Genomic DNA, 8,652 nt, shown 5'->3' with positions numbered 1-8,652 from the left:
GCCCACTGCGTGTTTCCAGTAACTGCCTCATCCGCACAGCATCACCTATGCAGTACTCCAGGCAAAAACAGCAAACCGGATTCTAACAATCAAACCATATGAGATCTTTGGCCTGGATTCTTCAAAGATGTCAGCTGCAGGACAGACAATAAAGAAAAATTGGGGGAAGATTGTTCTAGATTTACGGAGATGCTCTAGACTGTCGTAGACTAGATTGACAACCAAGTGCAACATGTGATCCTTGAGTGGTTCCTGGATTAAAAAAAAATAACTATAAAGAATATTATTGGGACAATTAGAGAACTTGATTATGACCTGTGTGTTAGTCAACTAGGGCTGCCATGATAAAACACCACAGACTGGGCAGCTTAAACATCAGGAATTTATTTTCTCACAGTTCTGGAGGCTGGAGGTCCAGGATCAAGGTGTCAGCAGGTTTGGCTTCTTCTGAGGCCTCTCTCCTTGGCTTAGAGATGGCTGCCTCCTTGCTGTGTCCTCCTGTGGTCTTTCCTCTGTATGCACACATCTGTGTCCTAGTCTCTTATTCTTGTGAGAACACCAGTTGTATTGGACTAGGGCCCACCCATGCGACTTCATTTTACCGTAATTACCTCTTTTTAAATTTGGTCCAGTGTCCACATACAGTCACATTCTGAGGTCCTGAGAGCGAGCACTTCAACATACAAATTTGAGGGGGGAATAATTCAGCTCATAACAGCTCATTGATACTATTAATCTTAAACATATTGGATGTAAGAAGACATTGTGGTTATGTAGTTAGGCTATACATGCCGAAGTGTTTAGGGATGTATGCAGAGATCAAATGTGACAAAATATTAACAATTGGTGAATCTAGATAAAGGTTATAAGGTATTCTTTGGAATCTTTTCTATAAGTTTGAAATTTTCAAAACAAAAACTGGGATTGAAGGAACCCTATCTCACCCTCAAGGCCCCTACCCCAAAAATATGATGCCAGTTTCCCCCATTATGAGCTCAGAGAGTGGTCATTCTTTTCTGTCTTAGCATTTGTCTTGCTTTTTTTTTTATTTTGTATTTGTATTTTGTTTATTTGACCTCTGTCTGTGTGTCTGAGTGCCACAAGAGCTCTTGGCCTGCCTGGCTCATGTCTGCGTCCTGGCACCGGCACAGGACTAGTGTTCAATAATATTGATGAACTGGAATGAACAAATGAATGAATGAACATAGATGGGGCCAATCAGAGACAGACCAGAAATACGGAGGGAGAGGAGGGGAGTCTAGACCCTAGACAATGTCTTAGAGTTAATGAAAGTGAGGTCGTCCTTGCTCTCCCATTTTCATTCCCTCCTTTCCTCTTTCTGTCTCCTCCCCAGATTCCTCCCTCCTTCCTTCCTTCTCTCTCCTTCCCTTCCCTCCCAGTCTCACTCTTTTGCTTCCGTTTGCTGCCATTGATTCCTGGGTTCCCTCTCCGGGCCTGTCTGGGCTGTCCACGAGATCCCGGGGCTCCCCGGCCTTTCAGGTCCTGGAGCGCAGCGGGAGGAGAGGGCCGAGGCGGCAGGGCGGGGCGAGGCTCGGTGGGTGCGCGGGGTGGGAAACGCGGGCAGGCGCGCCGCCAACGGACGTCTCCCAGCCTGTCCCAAGCCTTAATTTTCAGGGAAGGAAATCCCTTCTTCAAAGGGCTCCTAATTCCTCTCCCGCAAAAGACAAAATTCTCCTCCCCGAGATATTTGAGCAGTCTGTCCCAACGCAGACCGAATTCCTCTCTCCCGGGTAACGCTCTGACCGGGGGAGGCTCCAGGACACCCGGATGGGCTGGGCGGCCCGGCTGCTCCCTGGAAGCCCGGAATCGCGGTGAACGCGGGCCCAGCCGGTGCACCTGAGGCTGCCGGGCCGGGTCCCTGGAACCCAGGGAAGGCGGAACATCCTGGGTCTTAGCGTGGTTCCGCTGCTCCACAGCCGTGGCCTTAGGCAAGCGGTGATTCCTCTTGCAGGCCTCAGTTTCCCCATTCGTGAAATGAGACTATTGGATTCCATCGAGGACTCAGGCTGGGAGTGACAGTAATGGAGGGCCTGCCACTCCCAGGAAGGAGGCTAAATTGTGTGTGTGTGTGTGTGTGTGTCTGGGTGTGTGTTTCATCGTGTGTCTGTGTGTGCATGTGTGTAGGGGTACTTTTTGGTTAGAGAGCATAGATAGCTCCCAGGATTTTCAGGGGCATCTCTAACCACTGCCACCCTCCCTTCCCTTCTCCTAGCACTGCCACTCTCTGAGTCTGGGAAGTCTCTGTTGTTGCAGCTTTTAAGGTAGGGCCTTTCTTACCTAGAGGACAGAGTAGCCACATACCATCTGGCAGGCAGTCCACTGCAAAAAGGCATCCAGCCCAGGGGGAGCAGGGCTCAAATTCAGATCATCCTCACTGGCCACACTTCCAGCCCTGGTGTAGATCTGCATTTGCCTGGAGAAAAGGGTGCTTGTTAAAAAAGTGAACAAACGCTCTGTCTGGGCCTGCAGTGTCCTTAGAAGCTGCCATTATCACTGCTTATGGCTTGATGGCCCTGATGCTTCCAAGGCAAGATGGCAAAACCCTTCTTGAGTCCAACTGGAGGTGGTCATAGACTCACTCCAGCTGGAAGGAACTGCAGAAATACCCTAGGATCTCCGATTACATTAAAAACCTATTCACTCCTTTCCAGCCACCCCCATATTTACCTGGAGCGCAGGAGCAGCCTTCTTGGGATCTCCCCTACTTCACCCCCATTCCCCTCCCAGAGCAGTCAGGGGATGCTTTTAAACCCAAAAATCAGCCCATTATCACACTGTTCCCACATAAAACCCTTCCATATGCCTCTAAATCTCCTCTCCTCATGGCGCTTTGGATAAAACCCAAATTGCTTTTTCTTATCACTCAAACCTCAGCTCAAAAGTCACCTCCTCAGAGAGGCCTTCCCAGACCATCCTATCTAATAAGCACCCACTCCCTGCCCTCCATCATTTTATCTCAACAATGTGAGTGATGTGTTTACCTGCTCCCTGCTTTCTTGTCTATCTCTCCTACTAGACTGTGAACCACATGAGGGCAGAACCTTTGTGAGTGTGGGTCATGGCTTAACTCCTGTGACCGGCGGGGATGTGGTAGGTGCTCAATAAACTTTCCTGATTGAATGAAACAATAAATAGATAATTATCTTTTGCCCTTTTCCTGCCCCATCAGTTGTAGAGCTGAGCAAACTGAAGCCCAGGGTGCAGAGTAGGGCATGTGGAATGAACTATTTGAGTTCACTCCACACTGTCAACCTGTTGGTGGCAGAGCCAGGATGGAACCCCGTCCACTGCCTCTCAGCCCAGGGCTGCCCTGCCAGGAAAATGTCAGGCTCACAAGGATGCCTGGTGCCCTCAGGGTGCCCTGAGCTGTGGGTGACTTTTGGATGCTCCCTCTGCCCCAAGGGGATGTGATCTGATGTCACATTCTAAGCCCCTGACTTCCCTCTGAACTTGAACCTCTTAGAGAAAAGAGGTGGGAGAACAAAGCCATTGGACACCACCGTCTAACTTCTTGCCAAATGCCATACTGAATTCAGGTCCATTCTACTTATTCTAGCAGATTTAAGAAGATCCCAAAGTCACCAAAATTTTTCAAATGAACTTTTTATCAAAATAGTAATTGAGTGCAGTTTAAAAATTCAAGTAATGCTAGCAAGCTTAAAACTTGAAAAAAAAAAAAAATGCCAACACAGTTAATCTTGTTTAATGCTGAGCCAAGTGGTGTACTACGATGACATTTATTTCTTGTGTAACTTTTTTAGTTTCCTGAGGCTAATTGCTGCCCACATTTTTCTTTGTTTAGGTTTCTTTGAACCTTTGACTAAGTCTTCCCACATCCTCTAATACACCCAAAGTGTTTCTCACTACAATTTTTCCCATTGGTAAACGTGTCAGCTAGTCTCTCAGTTTCATATTTTCCCAGAGATGGTACCTCTGGATCCTTCCTTCCCTTCGCCCTTCTCTGGGACCTGTGGCTCTCTGGGCCTCCTGGCCGTGGTTAAGGAAACCAGGGAAAGTTAGAAGATAATGGAAGCCACTTTTCCATCCTCCTTTGAGTCTTTGGCTCCACATGCATGTTCAGCTACCTTCCCTTCCCTGTCTCCGTAAAAGAATGATGCCAACATTTCCCTCTATCAAAAAGCAAGTGTGGGCTGGAGGCAGGAGGTGTGATATCATACTTCACCTGGGCCCTACGGTAGCTTTGATCTGACACTGTGATTGGATGGAACATCTTAGGCAGAATTGCATGAGATTTTGGCCCAGTTGTCGCTGAAGTAAATTTTATGGTGCCCCCTGAATTTACTCAGGCCCTCAAATTTTATGGTAACTCAAAGCAATAAATTAATTAGGTGGAAACAGAATCCTTCAAGCATCCCCAAATCTTGTTATTCCATTCAGAGCCAGACTTCTAAGTGGTCAGTGTCATGATCTGAAGGGAGTCGTGAGGAGCCCCTGCCCCTGAATATCAACTCTGCTTGGAAAGGGCTGCCTGAAATTCCACCACGATTGCTCTAACCTCCACTACCCAGGGATCTGTGGCTGAAACTCACCTTTCTCTTGGAGGGATCGCACTTGAAACTACATCCGGGTTTTTACTTCAGGGGGAGTATGTATTAACTGCTTTCCAGAGAGCCTGTGGGGTGGAGGGGCAGTAAAGAGATCTCTTCCTCAGGGCTACAGCCCACCACATGCTGGTACCCGCCCTCCGTTAGCAGGTTGCCGGGGGAGAGCAGTGCCAAGGTCAAGGTCGGTGGAGGAAAGCACATCCGCAGCAACAGCAAACCCTCAGTTCCTCTTTCTCCTTATCCCTCCTCACCCAGAATGCTCACTCCCAAGGCAGATGTGGAATTTTCTGGCTTCCTTTAGGCCATAACCGCATAAAGTGTCACCAGAAAGGATGGATTCAGCTCGTCTCCTTCTTCCCTGCCCATAGCATGGCCCATGAAAGCGAAAATCCCTATTTTGAGCTCACACCCAGACAACTAGGGAGGAAGTCTTGCAAGGACGCCAGCACCACCCTGTGGCACCCTGATAACACAGGCATCTGCCCTGGCGCCCGCAGCTGCTGCTCAGTTCAGCCTGGCCGCGGCGGGACCGGAGGCTTAGCAGATAGCCGCAATTGTGGAGCACCAGAGCTTGCTGGGGTTCTCCCAACTGTCTAATTAGCCCAGACGGGAGGACCAATTCTCCAATTCAAATTCATCCTCTCTGGAAAGAGGAGAATTCGGGGAAGGCTTATCCAAGACTGATGCAGTTGGGCTTTGCAAAACACTGCACAGCCCCAGGTCTATGTGGATGCCATTCTCTCCATCTCTGTTTTTTCCTTCTCTCTCCTCTGGCTTTTTCTCCCTCTCTCTCTTTCCGTCTCATCCTTGTCCTCCTTTGTTTCTCTGTCTCTTGTCTTCTCCAAACATAGCTCTCCTTTCCCAGATCAAGGAAGCATTAAAACAATGAGACAAACCTTGGCTCTGCAAGGTCTGAGCTGGGGATCTTGACTTGGCATTAACTCTGCTGCTATGTGTGTTTGTTTTCTGATAGTTTCATAGCACGTGGAGGAGGCCGAAAGGCCTGGTTCGTTGTCCTAGCAGGATGTGGACCCTACTGCCTCCTCAGCGACTGGAAGCAGGAGTTTACCTGGAATTACCAACATGGGTCTTTGCCCTCCAGGCTCTGTCTGTGACTATAACCTTGAGCCTGGTCTCAATATTTATGAAAAGCTTAGCTGAACCCAACTGTAGATCAAGTTGATAGTATAACCATGCAGAGGAAAACACAGAACATCTGAGGAGCTTGTGAACACAGTCCTCTGACTGCACACCCTTCGTGGGATGGAGGCCAAGGCAGACTGAACTACAAAAGTCTCCGCTTTGCTTAGGCGGTTTGTGGTCAGTAGTGACTGTGGTGAGGTAATTCCTAAACTATTTTGAGCATATTGTAGTAAATGAGTAAGTAGATTGGTATGTGAGGGAACTAGGAGCTTACTGTGGGAGGAGGGAGAGAAGGATATGGAATGGGGAAACGAGAGGAAGAACTTCCGGTGTTGGGTTGGAAGTGGAAGTATCAGTATAAATGCACACTTGAAAACTAGGTGTGTATTTCCTAGTTCTGTTCACTCCAAAGGCCTAGAAGCGATGACACTCCAGTGGTAATGAAGTCTAAATGGAACCAGAGCCCCTGGAGAAATGGCTAAGTCTACGGCTAAGGAGGGGAAAGAAAAAAGTGGGTCTGGAATGTCTTGTTATGCCAGAAAGTACTCAAAGTAAGGAAGTGTTCAAAACCTGAGGAGAGGTCAAAAAGACATTGGAGCCATTGTAAAGGAGCCACTCTGGTTAAATTTGGGTCAATTGGAGCATCAAAAAGAATAGTGAAAGTCATAAATAATAATATGTCAAATAGAAAAAGATCAATGAATCCATTCGAGATACCAAAATAATAATAATAATAATAATAATAATAATAATAATAATAAAGTGTGGGGTGAGATCTGAAAGTTTTTCTTTATAGAATAATGCCACCAAATAAATATAAAAGGAGTGACAAAATTAGGAAATCATCATTTTCCAACCATCCTTCAATAACTAACGCGAGTAAAATCTCCTCAATGGCTGCTCAACCACTGGGTCAAACCATCAGGGCATAGGATATTCACACAGCCTCAAAATATCACCCTACACATGTCCATTCATTAGAAGAACAAGGTAATTTTGTGCCCAGTGGTCAAACTCAACATCACCTAAAATGAGACAAACCAACCACATGTGCCTTCTGATGTGAGGCACTGAGACAGACACAAGGTCACGTCTGTAATATTCCTACCAAAACGTTTGGCTAAACCTAATCACGAAGAAGCAATCAGACAAACCCCAATTTAAGGAACATTCTCCAAAATAACTTGCCTATAGGCTTAAAAAATGTCTCTATCATGGAAGACAGGAAAAAAATTTTAAAAAGCTGTTATGACAACTAAATGCAGTGTGTGGTCCTAGATTGGATCATCAATATTTTTTAAAAGTTATAAAGGGTATGCTGGGGAAAAATTGGGAAATTCGAATATGGATCCTATATTAGGTAATAGTACTGTGTTGCTATGAAATTTCTTGAGTGTGATGGTTATGTTGTGTTTATGTAGCATGGTGCTCCTGTTCTTTGGAAATAAATGCAGAAGTACTTAACTATGAACTGTTATGCTGTCTGCAACTTACTCCCAAATGACTTGGGAGGGGAAAAAAAGTATTTATATGAAGAGAATGGAGGAAGAAAGGAAACAACCCGGCACAGATATGATAAAAAGTTAACTGCATTTTCTAGATAAAGAGTCTATAGATGTGCTTTGCACCGTTGTATTGAACTTTTCTGTAGGCTTGAGAATTTCAAAATAAAAAGTCTGTGTTTGAAAAGCAAGCTTTTGGCTGGAAACAAATGCATGAAGCCTTGCTCATCACAATCCACCTGATCCAGTTGAGGCCGTGTTCGAGGCTTGATCAGTGTTGATAGCCTCTGACAGCCACACTTTCTGGGAACGGAAAAAGGAAAAGGATTTCAACCTTCTAGGAGATCAGTTCCCCACCACCTGTTGCCTCTGGTTGACTCCTCTCATCCCCCTGGGACCTGGCAGGGTGAAGAAACCCGCCCTGAGTGACTGAGCCACAGCCCCTGCCCTGGAGTGGATATTTCTGATGAAACCCCAGATGCCTCCTCTAAAATGAGTCTCCATAAATCAGATCTCCATTACACGGGGCGCTGCATTCCCACAGGAATATTCCAGAATTCTAAGATGAGGTTCATGGCAGTGTATCCTAAGCCCAGCTATTCATCACAATCACCTGCAGGGCTTGTTAAACCACAGATTGCTGGGCCATACCCCCCCCAAGTTTCTGACTCAATCAATCTGAAGGGTGCCCCGGAATCCATTTTTTAGAGAAAAACCCAGGTAGGTCTAATTTGGAAATGGGGATTGAAACTTCAGGACGGCCAAGCTTTAAGGAACTTTCCACTTTAGGTGTATCTGTACTTAAAAATAGAGAATAAAAATAAAGACACACTTAGGAAACAGGAAGAAACTTTCCCTCAGTCAATCTAGTCATATGATGGTAAATCTCTTCTGTCTGATTCAAGGTCTGCAAAGTAAGTAATACTTACTGCGTTGGAGTGGATTAAATAATCGAGCCACAGCTTCGGTCTTAAAGTTGGAAAGGTACTTTCAAGTGTCGCAGACGCCGGGCATTTGGATTAGGAATGTGGTCTGGGCGCCTTCCAGGCACAGCCTGCCTGTGCCAGGTTGGCGGGCTCTCAGCCTGGGCCAGCCCCTGTCTCCCCTGGCTTCTGGGAGCTTTGTCTCTGCCATGTGGGAAGGAAACTGTCTAGGTCTAGAAATATACCAAAGTACTCTATGTGTGAAAGCTGGAAGTCTGGAGTCAGAGATGAGAGAACTCTCAAGAAACCCCCTCTGCCATTTTTAGGCATATGTGAAGATAATAAACATCTAGCCTTGGGTGAAGTAGAAATTGCTGGGAGAGCTAACTCAGAAAATTTATGCCTCGTTCTCTATGGCTAAAATATGCCTAATAAATTGAGGGATTTTTTCCTTCTTGGTTTCTTCCTCAGATCTTTTCTCCCAAATTAAATGCTTTA

Source organism: Equus przewalskii, chromosome 1 (genome assembly GCF_037783145.1).
Source record: "Equus przewalskii isolate Varuska chromosome 1, EquPr2, whole genome shotgun sequence".
Taxonomy (NCBI): domain Eukaryota; kingdom Metazoa; phylum Chordata; class Mammalia; order Perissodactyla; family Equidae; genus Equus; species Equus przewalskii.
The sequence above is the reverse complement of the archived record's forward strand: the minus strand, read 5'-3'. Positions refer to the sequence as shown.